This window comes from Oncorhynchus keta, chromosome 32 (genome assembly GCF_023373465.1).
Source record: "Oncorhynchus keta strain PuntledgeMale-10-30-2019 chromosome 32, Oket_V2, whole genome shotgun sequence".
NCBI classification, from domain to species: Eukaryota; Metazoa; Chordata; class Actinopteri; order Salmoniformes; family Salmonidae; genus Oncorhynchus; species Oncorhynchus keta.
Genome location: NC_068452.1, coordinates 21473254 through 21487934, shown reverse-complemented (window position 1 = coordinate 21487934; position 14681 = coordinate 21473254). Strand labels below are relative to the sequence as shown.

Sequence of the window (14681 nt, the reverse complement as noted above, 5' to 3'; positions counted from 1 at the left end):
CAATGTTTTTAACAGAACGTCTTGAAGGCTAAATTATTAACATCACTTGCATGTAGGCTATAACACATGTTATTGCGGATCATTGAAATAGCTTGTAGCCAAGGTCAAACACAAATTGGAATGTGAGTTTATTCTATCAAACCGTTAGCCAGCGCGAGGCGCATATCATGGTATTATGAATGTGCGCGTGGAAATACTCTCAAGAATTTGTGTTGTAGCCTAACAGGTGAAAGTTCAACTTCTATTGCACATCTGTGTTATTTAGGTAACTTTCGAATTTAGATAAGAACTAGATAAATAGAGGATCAGTGCAACAAAGAAACTGAGTAGTAATCCACTGTAAAGTGTTTGTGGAGATGGCACAAACACTTTACAGTGGATTATTTGGCAGAATATTTTTTCGGAGATGTTTTTTTTATTTTGTCCAAGTTTGCTAGTAAAAATGTTCGCGAACCGATGTTAAATTAAGGAATAATTTGACAAAATGTTAACAGCCATGTGATAATAATACACAACGGTGCACAATGACACAATTGCTACTGTAGGCCATATTGGTGGCAGACTATTTATTTGGTGTTGATGTAACCGATGTGAAATGGCCCGGGCACGGGCGAGGGGACGGTCTAAAGTTGTACTGTTACATTGATATGCTGGTAAAGTAGCCCAATGTTTATCTTATTGCATCTGGAGAGCAAGGCAGCCTGGCTGGTGTGACATTCTCTCTGCTCCTGTTTATTTGAGTGCTTTATGCCAGTTGTTGTGGGTGTTTGGAACACAAACGATGGATTTAATTTAACACGCTTTATGTCAATGATTCAAAATTAAATCTGGAATAAAACAAGCCACATCATCTAGTTGTTCTAATAGTCTCCCAATCCCTCATTGATATGTGTCAGTTAGTGTTTTCCTTGTTTTATAACAAAATGGCCACACAGGATGCTGTGTAAAATGTGGTCAGTTGTCATAACAATGAAAACAAATGTGAAAACAAATAACAAACACATGCTGTATGAGTAATCGCTCTGAGCGGGTGAATCAAATCACATTTAATTAGTATTGTTGGCCCTTTAGAACCAAAACTATCACTCTGTTTGCTTTCTTATTCCCCTCTTGTGAGAAACGAGCTCAACACATTTTGTACGCAATGGGCTTCAACTAACCTGAGATGAATTGATTCACACTGTGTTGTCAAGGGGGCTCATTCACTTGTTTCGTTCACAACTGTTGGTTGCTCTTGGGGTTAGAAGAAGCACCATCACAGTATCGATGACGTGGATGTCGGTTAAATGCAGAAGGCACATTTCAGTGGGATACATTCAGTTGTGCAACTGACCAGGTGTCCCCTTTACCTTCCCCGAATGAATGTCACTGAAGCCACTGATGTGTTGGCATTAAAATGCCACTGAAAGCAGTGGTTGTGGTTGTTGTCACTGAAGAGATGGACATGTCCCATATTAGTACACTGTGTGACTCACATGCAAAGGTATGCAATTGGAAACATAGTTGTTGGTGTTTAGCTGAAATGTCACCACGTACATTGACGTTATGGTGTATGACTAGACTGTCATATAGCTCAACCGTACAAGCACTGACAGGTCTCTGTATAAAGGAAATACCCCTAAATTGTTGATGTGTTGATGACTAAAATGTCAATGTCACTGCAAGCTTTGAGTGGTGATAAGATGTGTGTGTGTGTGTGTGTGTGTGTGTGTGTGTGTGTGTGTGTGTGTGTGTGTGTGTGTGTGTGTGTGTGTGTGTGTGTGTGTGTGTGTGTGTGTGTGTGTGTGTGTGTGTGTGTGTGTGTGTGTGTGTGTGTGTCCGCGTGTGTGTGTTACAACCACACCGAGTATGGACATTGATGTTTGTTTAAAGAAACTCAGATAAAGAAAGTCATTACTTCCTGCGATGCAGTTTGATTGCACCCCACCTTGTCCCTGTGTATCCTACCTCTTTCATGTTGTAATGACATTATACACACACCAACTGATAGCAGCACAGGTCAGGATGCTTTGATGAGTGTTTTGCTAACCGGGGGTAACAGTCAGGTGCACTACCAGACTTCCTTGACCCTGCCCACCACCCCTTGAAAATTAATTGATTTGGTAGATGTTTTTATTTTTCTGGCCCCCTGCAGTTATAGTTTTGCCTGACGACTCATTCTGAATTGAACTCTGCTGCTCTATCAATCGCTCCATACATTCATGGTGGAGAAGAAATGGCAGTGGGTGGGGTGATTGGCCGAAGTGATGTGGATGGGTAGTCAGGCTAGTTAGAATTGGAAGAGGAAGTGCAAACTCTAACATAGCCCATTAGCTGGAAAGGTATCTCCAAACACATTTTTGCTAGTAGAAGCTGTTTAGCTGGTTAAACAAAGGTTAGTCATATGTGTTGGCAAAAACTAATGTCCAAGTCAAGAATGCTTACCAGCAGCCTTACCTGCTTTTTTCAGTCTATGTCAGATACACCAGTGAGTGTAATTAGCTCCAATTACTGTGATTTGCTAAATATTAGGAGTTCAGAAATCAAGTTGACATAAACATTTGTTTATTCTGTTGTTGCTTGTGATGGTCATTTGTAATATTCATTAAAAGAAGGATCCCCAGTTGAATACCCCTGATCTAGCTGAATTCTCTGACCCATATCTCCTCCACAGCATGTACCTTCCCCTCACAATTCACCACCCACAACCACTTCTTATTCCTCCCCCCACCACCCACAACCACTCCTTATTCCTCCCCCACCACCCACAACCACTCCTTATTCCTCCATTACCAACAACCACTCCTTATTCCTTTACCACCCTCAACCACTCCTTATTCCTCCACCACCCACAGCCACTCCTTATTCCTCCATTACCAACAACCACTCCTTATTCCTTTACCACCCTCAACCACTCCTTATTCCTCCACCACCCACAACCACTCCTTATTCCTCCCCCACCACCCACAACCACTCCTTATTCCTCCATTACCAACAACCACTCCTTATTCCTTTACCACCCTCAACCACTCCTTATTCCTCCACCACCCACAGCCACTCCTTATTCCTCCACCACCCACAACCACTCCTTATTCCTCCCCCCACCACCCACAACCACTCCTTATTCCCCCCCACCACCCACAACCACTCCTTATTCCTCCATTACCAACAACCACTCCTTATTCCTTTACCACCCTCAACCACTCCTTATTCCTCCACCACCCACAACCACTCCTTATTCCTCCATTACCAACAACCACTCCTTATTCCTCCACCACCCTCAACCACTCCTTATTCCTCCCCCACCACCCACAACCACTCCTTATTCCTCCATTACCAACAACCACTCCTTATTCCTTTACCACCCTCAACCACTCCTTATTCCTCCACCACCCACAACCACTCCTTATTCCTCCATTACCAACAACCACTCCTTATTCCTCCCCCACCACCCACAGCCACTCCTTATTCCTCCATTACCAACAACCACTCCTTATTCCTTTACCACCCTCAACCACTCCTTATTCCTCCACCACCCACAGCCACTCCTTATTCCTCCACCACCCACAACCACTCCTTATTCCCCCCACCACCCACAACCACTCCTTATTCCCCCCACCACCCACAACCACTCCTTATTCCTCCACCACCCACAACCACTCCATATTCCTCCACCACCCACAACCACTCCATATTCCTCTACCACCCACAACCACTCCTTATTCCTCCACCACCCACAACCACTCCCTATTCCTATACCACCCACAACCACTCCATATTCCTCCACCACCCACAACCACTCCTTCTTCCTCCACCACCCACAACCACTCCTTATTCCTTCACCACCCACAACCACTCCCTATTCCTCCACCACCCACAACCACTCCTTATTCCTCCCCCACCACCCACAACTACTCCTTATTCCTCCATTACCAACAACCACTCCTTATTCCTTCACCACCCACAACCACTCCTTATTCCTCCACCACCCACAACCACTCCTTATTCCTCCACCACCCACAACCACTCCTTATTCCTCCACCACCCACAACCACTCCTTATTCCTCCACCACCCACAACCACTCCTTATTCCCCCACCACCCACAACCACTCCTTATTCCTCCACCACCCACAACCACTCCCTATTCCTCCACCACCCACAACCACTCCTTATTCCTCCCCCACCCAAACCCACTCCTTATTCCTCCACCACCCAAACCCACTCCTTATTCCTCCACCACCCACAACCACCCCCTATTCCTCCACCACCCTTTCACCATCCATGGCTCTCTGACTAGTTGGGTACTCAACATCAGGTCATCTTGCCTGTTTGGTTTGAGGTAGAGATTGAAAGAAGGATGCTTGCAGTATTGATGTTCCTGACCCAAGTGCTCCTGTCATACCATGTTCACTGCTATCTACTACTTCTCTCTGGGGCTGCATGCCCTTTAGCAGATGAGGACTTTTGAAAAAAGAGTGTTGACTTTGGCTCTATATATGTTTTATTACTTAGATTGGATTTTTGAAAGGTTTCTGGCTCTGTTCCATTTGCTCTTTGGCTGCTTATAAGTTCTGCTGTATCACTGTATTGGGCTTTCTGTCCTGATGCCTGTAAAGTATTTGTGGTACTGGGTCCTGTAGATTTTCCTTAATGGATTGTCTGCCCAGCTTCATCTGCACAATTTGGGATGTGTTTTCCCTCGCTAAAATAAATAAGCACTTGGTCAGACATCAATAAAAACCGTTATGGTAAACCATCAAGGATTGTTTGCACCACTTAACCCTGACCCACTTGACATTATGTGAAGCGCTGCCTGGGGAGCCCACACGGTTAATTCAACTGGACTATGTAACTGGCCATTTCCACTGCCAAGACAAAGTTTCAGAGGTCGTGTTGGGTCTGGCTGGCGCGGACAGTTGGCATGCCGGGCACACATGAGTTGGACGGCACAACCTGTCCTCGGCAGGGAGGGAGCTGAAACAGACACAGAGAGACAGCTCCAGAAACAGCAGGGGAACAGGGGAAACCCTATGTTTAAGGATCCCGTCTCTCAACAGGCAGGGCAGGCCATGTGGTCACAGCATGCCCGTGTGCTTAGCCAGGGTCCCCCCACTTTATCTCCTTCCCTGCTACCAGGCAAGCCATGGCAGGGATACTGACCTGATGGGTCTTTACTGGAAGGGCTGGAGGAAAGAGGAAGATGAGAGGTTTTGGGGCATGGGCGGGTTGTTTTGGGGCATGGGCGGGTTGTTTTGGGGCATGTTTTGGGGCATGGGCGGGTTGTTTTGGGGCATGGGCGGGTTGTTTTGGGGCATGTTTTGGGGCATGGGCGGGTTGTTTTGGGGCATGTTTTGGGGCATGTTTTGGGGCATGGGCGGGTTGTTTTGGGGCATGTTTTGGGGCATGGGCGGGTTGTTTTGGGGCATGGGCGGGTTGCTCTGACGCTGGTGAAAAGGGATGGTTAGTTGAAGTATTCCATTCATGCCTGTGATGAATTCATGGATGTAACACATTATAATTTTGTGGTTTCCATGGCGCTGTGAGGTCGCACAGGCAGAGAGCTCTGTACATATTGTACATATTTTAGGGTTGGACTCATTTAGTCGACTGCTCGATTGTTTGGTCAATAGGCTGTTGGTCGGCTGATATTTCTTGAGCCGAGCAGGTGCACAAGACACCTGTCTGATTCGCGCCTGTCTCAGTGGACTAATCCAATGCGGAGGCCACAGGGAGGGCACAGTCCATCACTCTAAGACATGTGATACTGATATTGTATATGCTTGTATTATGTCAAAAATAATGGTGCAACACTAATATATCTAATATTATTTCATAACAAATGTTGGGTACGGTTGCTATGTGCATAATAGCAAAGTTAACCAGCATATTGGGATTGAGAACAATGTGGTGGAGGCAGCAGCAGCAGAGACAAGGAAACGGCCCTTGCCTTAGCCTAATTGTCAAAGAAAATTGAGTCGCGAGGAAATCCCAACTTCATTTGGTCTATAATCAATAGCCTAACTTAAATGTGTAAAGCATCCATATACAGTGCCTTGGGAAAGTATTCAGACCCCTTGACTTTTTCAGCATTCTGTTAGGTTACACACAATATCCCATAATGACAAAGCGAAAACAGGTTTTTAGGAAAATTCAAAACAGAAATACCTTATTTACATAAGTATTCAGACCCTTTGCTATGAGACTTGAAATTGAGCTCAGGTGCATCCTGTTTCCATCGATCATTCTGGAGATGTTTCCACAACTTCATTGGAGTCCACCAGTAGTAAATTCAATTGATTGGACATGATTTGGAAAGGCACACACCTGCTCTGACAGTGCATGTCAGAGCAAAAACCAAGCCATAAGTTCGAAGGAATTGTCTGTAGAGCTCCAAGACAGGATTGTGTTGAGGCACAGATCTGGGGAAGGGTACAAAAACATTCTGCCGCATTGATGGTCCCCTAGAACACAGTGGCCATCAAAACTCCCAGAGTCGGCCGCCGGGCCAAACTGAGCAATCGGGGGAGAAGGGCCTTGGTCAGAGAGGTGACCAAGAACCTGATGATCACTCTGACAGAGCTCTAGAGTTCCCCTGTGGAGATGGGAGAACCTTCCAGAAGGACAACATTGTCTGCAGCACTCCACCAATCAGGCCTTTATGGTAGAGTGGCTAGACAGAAGCCACTCCTCTGTAAAAGGCACATGACAGTCCGCTTGGAGTTTGCCAAAAGGCACCTAAAGGACTCTCAGACCATGAGAAACAATATTTTCTGGTCTGATGAAACCAAGATTGAAATCTTTGGCCTGAATGCCAAGCGTCACGTCTGGAGGAAACCTGGCATAATTTTCAGGGGCAGGGACTGGGAGACTAGTCAGGATCGAGGCAAAGATGAACGGAGCAAAGTACAGAGAGATCCTTGATGAAAACCTGCTCCAGAGCTCTCAGAATCTCAGACTGGGGCGAAGGTTCACCTTCCAACAGTACAACAACCCTAAGCACACAGCCAAGACAACACTGGAGTGGCTTCGGGACATGTCTCAGAATGTCCTTGAGTGGCCCAGCCAGAGCCCGTACTTGAACCCGATCAAACATCTCTGGAGAGACCTGAAAATAGCTGTTCAGCTACACTCCCCATCCAACCCGACAGAACTTTAGAGGTCGGCAGGGAAGAATGGGAGAAATTCCCTAAATCCAGGTGTTCCAATTAATTAGCAAACATTTCTAAAACACTTTTTAATTTTTTTTCACTATGGGGTCTTGTGTATAGATTTTCATATATATATATATTTTTTAATACATTTCTGAATAAGGCTGTGACGTAACGTGGAAAAGTCAAGGAGTCTGAATACTTTCTGAAGGCACAGTATATCTACAGAAATAAGACAGATTTAGCTTCTGTTAGCCTGTTTGAGTGTTTGTTTAATAGCCTACTAATTCCGTGAGCACCAAGCCTCATGCCACGGCAAAATGTCAGCTGAAGCAAATTCCCAGATTCCGCTTTTCGATCTCTGCTATGCTGTAATGAAGGCTTTACATTTTATTTTTGTTAGAACAGACTTATAATTTATTCAGTGTTGTTTACACTTCCAAACCGTCAGAAAAAAAACGATATTGTAATCTAACAGCACCTGTCATTGCTGTAATGAAAAGCACTATACAAATACAATCTGTTCTTATTATGAAGATTATTGTTATTAATAATCTTAATCGTAATATTAACGGTGTAAGGTGTAAACTGTATTTGGGAAAAGTTCCTAGCTTGGTTATCAGTCATTAATCCCTTGTCCTGTCAGAATGCCTTGAGTCAGGAGTCACACAGTCACAGATTATCTCATACAGTTGAGGAGAGGAAGCCATCCAAGCCAGGTGAAAAAGACATTTTTACAACCTATGTGATAATTACATTGTTTGCTCTATAACCTGTTAGTTCATACACCTTGCCACAGATACAGTGGCAGAATAAATTCAACCGCACCTTTGTTTCATCACAAAACCGGAGAGCAACATCTGTCCTGTGAAGTCCACAAAGCATGTTGCATGTAACAAACAGTAACATGACCTACCTACACCATGGTCAATCAAGGTAATGTTTCCGACATTTTCAAACTACGAAACAACTATTGATTTAGAACCATGGAGAGTTACTTTGAGTCTCAAAGAAAACAGGAGCTGCCTCCACTACTCCAGCACCATTTCAACTTCAACATTTCAACATCATCAAATCACCTCTGCTTAGTCTAATACAGACAGTATTAACCAAAAATAATTGAGTTCAATAAAAGCCAAATGAGATGTGGCTGTCCATGGTTCTGATTTCCGTGTGTGTGTGTGTGTGTGTGTGTGTGTGTGTGTGTGTGTGTGTGTGTGTGTGTGTGTGTGTGTGTGTGTGTGTGTGTGTGTGTGTGTGTGTGTGTGTGTGTGTGTGTGTGTGTGTGTGTGTGTGTGTGCATACGTTTGTGCGTGCTAGTAGAAAAAACATGTCGACTCGCCCTACTTGTAGAGAAACAACCAATGTCATCCTCCTCTCTTTCATGACTCTACCATACAGTACACGCTTTTAGTTTTTGTTGTCCTAGTCTACCTGGCTAAAATGCTTGCTTGCTAGCCTAACTCCCTTTCATGGCCAACGATGCACCAGGCCAGCTAGTTTACATTAGCGTACTACATCTAGCTACGTATTGAACTTTCATCCTCTCAGTCCAGGGGCACAATGTATCGTTAGATCAGAATCGCTGTTATAGTCATTGTCCAGTACGGAGAATTAAGTCAAACCACAAGTCCAAATCCCTATCTCCATCCTTGGCTAATTTAGCAAAGGGACTATTTTAGCTAGCTAGCCACCGGAGGACAATGACAATAAGATTTGTTTTACTGTAAATTACATGTTGCTTTGGATGTAATGTGATTCGTGTGGAGCTAAATCCCAACTGGCTTCCCAACTGGCTTGACACTTTTTTTTGGCGCGCCAGGACCATTCACTGTTGATCTCACTCAGTTTATTTCAATGCCGATTGGCTATTATTATTTTATTCTTTGTCAAGGGAAGCCAAATGCTCGCTGGCTTCCCTTGCTTTCAATTCTATGGGCGGCAACAATGTCATACTCTTTTAAACCAGACAGCATCAGATAGATGGCCTACACATATTGAAGGAACATGCTGAAACACAAAGAGGGGGGGGGTGGCACCTCTTGGCGTCCATGAATACACGCCACTGGAGGAGGGAGGGAAGGAAGGAGGAAGAAAAGGGGAGGAGGTGTTGATATGAGGTTGAAATTCTCCATGTTTGACCATTGAATATTGTAAAGGCTGTTATTGGTGTAGGATAATCAAATGTTAGATTAGGACTAAGAGGGGATTCCAATTTGAGCAGGAGGAAGTGTTGCCCAATCAGAGTGCGGTGTCATGTAGGCTACAAGGAAGTGGGCGCCTTCAACATTGAAGCCGACTTTAAAGGCGAGTCGAGACTGACTGATTTACAAATCTCTGTGCATCTAAAAAAACGACTCAATCTTAGTTGTAGATCAGTCAGTCACTATTTAACCATTGTGCATCGCGGTGTTAATGACAGCCATTGAGTACCTCGGTGCGTGACGTGGCCTTTTTCAGATGGCCACGGTGTTGATTGTTTTCTTTTTACATTCTCTCTCTTCTCTCCTCTCTGCCTTCAGCTGAGTAACAGTGTGTTGTCCAGTCCAAGCAGAGATCAAACCTCACTAGGGTGAGCGTGAAACGGGTCGAAAATGTTTTCAAGCAGAGAGAGGAGGAAGGGAGGAAGAGAGAACGACAGTTAAAGGGAAAGAGATACTGTAGTAGGGGAGGAGTCCCGGGGTCTATGAGAAAGCATGTGGTGGTGAAAGCAAGGCTCACGCTAACCCCCACTAACCCCTACCCCCACCAACCCCGCCCCTTTCAGTTGGGCTCAAACTAATCCTATCGTCACATGACCTCCAGAGCTCTCAGCCTTTGCCTAGGCAGGACTGATCGGTCTGTCAAATACATCATGTAGCCTGGGTCACGGTTGACAGCTATATCACATTACTCTGAAGTTTGTATCTAGTAACACTAAATGGGCTACATTGTTAACAAGAGGTTTATCATCCAACTAAAATCCTTCCTTTTTAAAATGGTTAAAATGGTCCACAATGTCCTCAACACCCATGGAGTTGGCTCACTCCTGCTGGTCTTGATGTGTCAGGGCAACGTATCTCTCTGTCTCTCTCTCTCTCTCTCTACCTCTTTCACTTTTGCTCTCTCTCATTCACTGTATTTCTCTGCCAGACTGTAAAAAAATACATGTATTTGAAAGATTTCTCCCTTCCTCTGTGTTGCGCACCAGACACTGAGACGCGTGATAAGGCCTCCGGATATGATCTTTATGACGCACAAGAAATGACCAGCGCTCTCGAAGAAGGTCCCTCTCAGCCGTCGCTCTCAGCCAGCCATGGGAACGTAGCATGCAAATTAGGGAGGGCCATGTGGCTGTGAGCATCACGTTTTTCCTCAAATGTCGCCTGTGGATGTTGTTGTTTTCGCTGTGATTCCGCGTTTCTGACTGAGTTAAGCTGACTGGGTTAAATGTGATATGTATTTGTTAAATGTGATGGTCTTTGGATGTACCTTACTTAATTAACTTATATTTCTGGTTAATTCCCTCTTAAATGTCCTTTGGTATTTTATTGGGGTTGGGGGATAACTGGTGTTGCAAATCGAAACCAGAATTTCAACCTATTCTCAGTTCTTTGCTGTAAAGTAAACACACATGAGTAAAAAGCTACAACCACTTCACCAGAGTTACATTCAATAGACTCTAAACAGGAGCAGGCATTTTCACATTGAACCAATGCTCATTTGCATTCCCATAGCATTTACAGTATATTATTAATTTATTTTTGGGGTTCTTTTTACCCCTTTTTCATGATATCCAATTGATAGTTACAGTCTTGTCCCATTGTTGCAACTCCCGTACGGACTTGGGAGAGGTGAAGGCCGAGAGCCATGTCTCCTCTGAAACACGACCCTGCCAAACTGCTCTGCTTTTTGACACCCTGCCTGCTTAACCTGGAAGCCAGCCGCACCAACGTGTCAGAGGAAACACTGTACAGCTGGCGACCAAAGCCAGCCTGCATGTGCCCGGCCCACAACAAGGAGTAACTAGAGCACGATGAGACGAAGGACAACCCAGCCAGCCAAACCCTCCCCTAACCCGGACGACGCCCTGCCAATTGTGCACCACCTCATGGGTCTCCCGGTCGCGGCCGGCTGCGACACAGCCTGGGATCGAACCCGGGTCTGTGGTGACGCCTCAAGCACTGTGATGCAGAGCCCTAGACCGCTGCGCCACTCAGGAGGCCCTATTTACAGTATATTGTAATCGTTTCAATTATTGTGATATCATATGACTGTGATATCATTTCGTCCAGCCCAACATATTGTTTTCAAAGTAATGAATCGAAAGCTACCCAATCTTCGTAAGGCATGCTCACCTCATTCAGGGTTGGCACCGGGGGGTATGAAAGAAGGCGTTTGAACTGTGATGGTTGATCAACTCTACAGGAGGTCCAATTTGCTGCAGGTCACGTTATGCTGGACGGCAGAATTCGTTCATATGGTAGCAAATATCAATACCACTTACATGCCGCTCAGAGCAAGACATAGCTACCATGCTAACCACTTTGGGCTCTGATGTTAAAAACATGTACCTGTCCGTTGGAGATAGAGACCAGTACAGCCTACTAAGGGTTAATCCCCAGCCGATCACTTGATTCCACATCAGTGGTTCCTAAACTTTTGTTTGCATCAACAAAAAATTGCCACAAGCCTAAAAATCTTTCTTGATACCCACCAATCTGACAAATTCTCACCTAGCCTTCAGGTGCCACAGACTTTCTCACCCTGCACTCTTTAAACTTCTGGCTACACTGTCCTGTCAAGACAGGCACCGATCATAGATTTGTAAATGAAGAGAAAGATTTAACAGAATGGACTGGATAAGTGGACAGATGTCGGATCTTAATTTGAGCCAGTTTGCTATAACACGAAAATAATCCTGCAGCAACAGGAAATGTGAATTATTATGCAGATTATAATGATTGGAGATTTTCTCCTACAATAGGGTGATCTAATTTAAAATTCTACATCTGTAGCTAGCTATACTATCTACAGTATGTTGTATGCATCTGTGTGACCAGTGTTCCTGTTGTTCAGTGGATAAGGCGAGGCAGTGATATCTCCCCAGATAACCTGGAGGAGAGACTAATCTAGTGGCTCCAGTAATGCACTAGAGGTCAGGGGTCATCTGCTCTGCCATTATTGCCATAAATCAGCCTGGCATCAGCCTTGCAGTAGTTCACAGAAAGGTCAAGCCTAATAAACTCACCCATGACTCGACCAATGGCTGGCTGCTACTCTGAAGATTATTATGTGCTCTAGTGGTGAAGTCATCTAAACTCTTACGGTCCTCCACTGATGATTTCTGTTTCTAAACCTATCGGGTCATTTTGGTCTGGCATTTGGTTTATATTTTGCCTCGTCTTTCCTGGTTTTGGTTTTGTGGAGGATTGTATTGGCTGTTTTTTTGGGGTTTGAATTGGCTGTATTTTCCAGCAGGTGGTTTTGTTTGGACACTGGCTGGTTGTGGAGTATAATTCTACAGGTAATTCTACCTCAACTGTATCCTTTTGGCTTTCTGAGGCATTTCTTCTTGGTTAAAGATCCTGGCAGAGAGTAAAGGGGTCAAGCCCTCTGTTTCAATGGAGTTTGAGAATCTGCCTGTTAAATGTAGTGTAACTTCAAGCAGGATGAGGCCGAACCGGTAGTCGATCACCAAGTCCACGTTCAAACCTACTACTGGTTACGTAACAGCAGAAGATCCTCATTACATATAGAACCCTGACTGATGACGCACGTGGGGGGCGGAGAACCGAGAAGGGAAGGAGTGAGACAGAAAAAGGGGAAGGAAATAAGATGCAACACACACGTCATGTTGCCATTATTTCCGACCCGCTTAGTCCCAGGATGTTAAAAAAAAAAAATGTAGGTCAATGTCTGTGCTCCCTCTGGGGAATGGGCCAAATGTCTTTAGCAGATTAAGACAAGATGAAGCCGATGATGGTGATGATGACGATGATGATGATCCAGAGCGGACAGGGCCTTTTGTCAAAATGAATGTTGCTGCTTTAGTGGTGTTGTGTTTTATAATCTGTTGTTTGACAGGATCAGGCTGTCAACCCTGATTGAGCAAGTCTAAAGCCATGTCTGTTGGTTGGTCGGTCGGTCAGGCTGTCTGTCTGTCTGTCTGTCTGGTGTCAAACCTCAGGCCCTTCCTGTCACTCTCTTTCCATCTCAGTAGGATCTGTTGTCCTGACAGTCTTAATCACACATCTCTCTCTCTCTCTCTCTCCCTCCTCTCTCTCTCCCTCTCCCACATCTCTCTCTCTCTCCCTCTCCCACTCTCTCTCTCTCTCTCTCTCTCTCTCTCCCTCTCCCACATCTCTCTCTCTCTCCCTCTCCCACCTCTCTCTCTCTCTCTCTCTCTCCCACATCTCTCTCTCTCTCCCTCTCCCCCCTCTCTCTCTCTCTCTCTCTCTCTCTCTCTCTCTCTCTCTCTCCTCTCTCTCTCCCTCTCCCACCTCTCTCTCTCTCTCTCTCTCTCTCTCTCCCTCCCACATCTCTCTCTCTCTCCCTCTCCCCCCTCTCTCTCTCTCTCTCTCTCTCCCACCTCTCTCTCTCTCTCCCTCTCCCACCTCTCTCTCTCTCTCTCTCTCTCTCTCTCTCTCTCTCTCTCCTCTCTCTCTCCCTCTCCCACCTCTCTCTCTCTCTCTCTCTCCCACATCTCTCTCTCTCTCTCTCCCTCTCCCACCTCTCTCTCTCTCTTGATTTCCATTTAAATTTCAAATAAATACATATCCTAATGGACAAGGAAGTATTGTCTCATTTCTGGGCCCCGTCTTCCCCTCTGTGCTGGGCTCTCTGTTCTTCTTCTCATCCCTCTCCATCTATCTCTATCTAGTGTAATGTGGACGGTCAGAGTGTGGACCTGTGGTTCTATTGATCCAATTAGTTCGTCATTGCCCTCGGCGGCTCTTCTCCTCTCCAGCGTGGCTCGCTGCTGCACGACATCTCTCTCCCAACCATCTCTCTCTCCCAACCATCTCTCTCTCTCTCTCTCTCTCTCTCTCTCTCTCTCAACCCTGCTGCTCAGCTTGCACTGGAGGAACCTCATATAACATCTCCAAAGTGTAGTTGAAGGAGAAAATTAAATATTGACTGGAGTAGCCTCATTAAAATGAATAGAGTATGGTTTTACCCCACACTAGCGGCTGCCTCTGTGCACAGCCTGGGACATATCAATGATTAAACACAGAAAAGTATCTGATATCCCAGGCCGGTGGAGACAAGGACTCCATGTGCAGGGGGAGTCTGTCTGTACTGTGTGTGTGCGTGCGGGGTCTGTGTGGGGTCAGAATGCAACGTTTGATAAACAAACAGAACCCTTGTTCATATCACACTTACTGTATAAGTGCAACCTTGCACTTTTAAAACACTAGTGTTTTTTCTTCCCAGTTCTCACCTTTCTCAAAGTTGCACCAGTGAAGTAAATCTGTGGGACTGTGGTACTGTACAGTGTAGTCCCCTTCTGTTGCACAGGGTCCCACACTTTCTCTGGGAAGCGTTCAACCGTAGGAATTGATCTCATGTGC

At 45.3% G+C, this 14681-nt stretch overlaps 1 protein-coding gene across 2 annotated transcripts in view; it reads left to right on the top strand.

The window, feature by feature from the left end:
- Positions 1-14681, top strand: part of LOC118372176 (signal transducer and activator of transcription 5B-like) — a 125326-nt gene that overhangs the window by 544 nt on the left and 110101 nt on the right. The gene's annotated exons all lie outside the window — the stretch shown is intronic.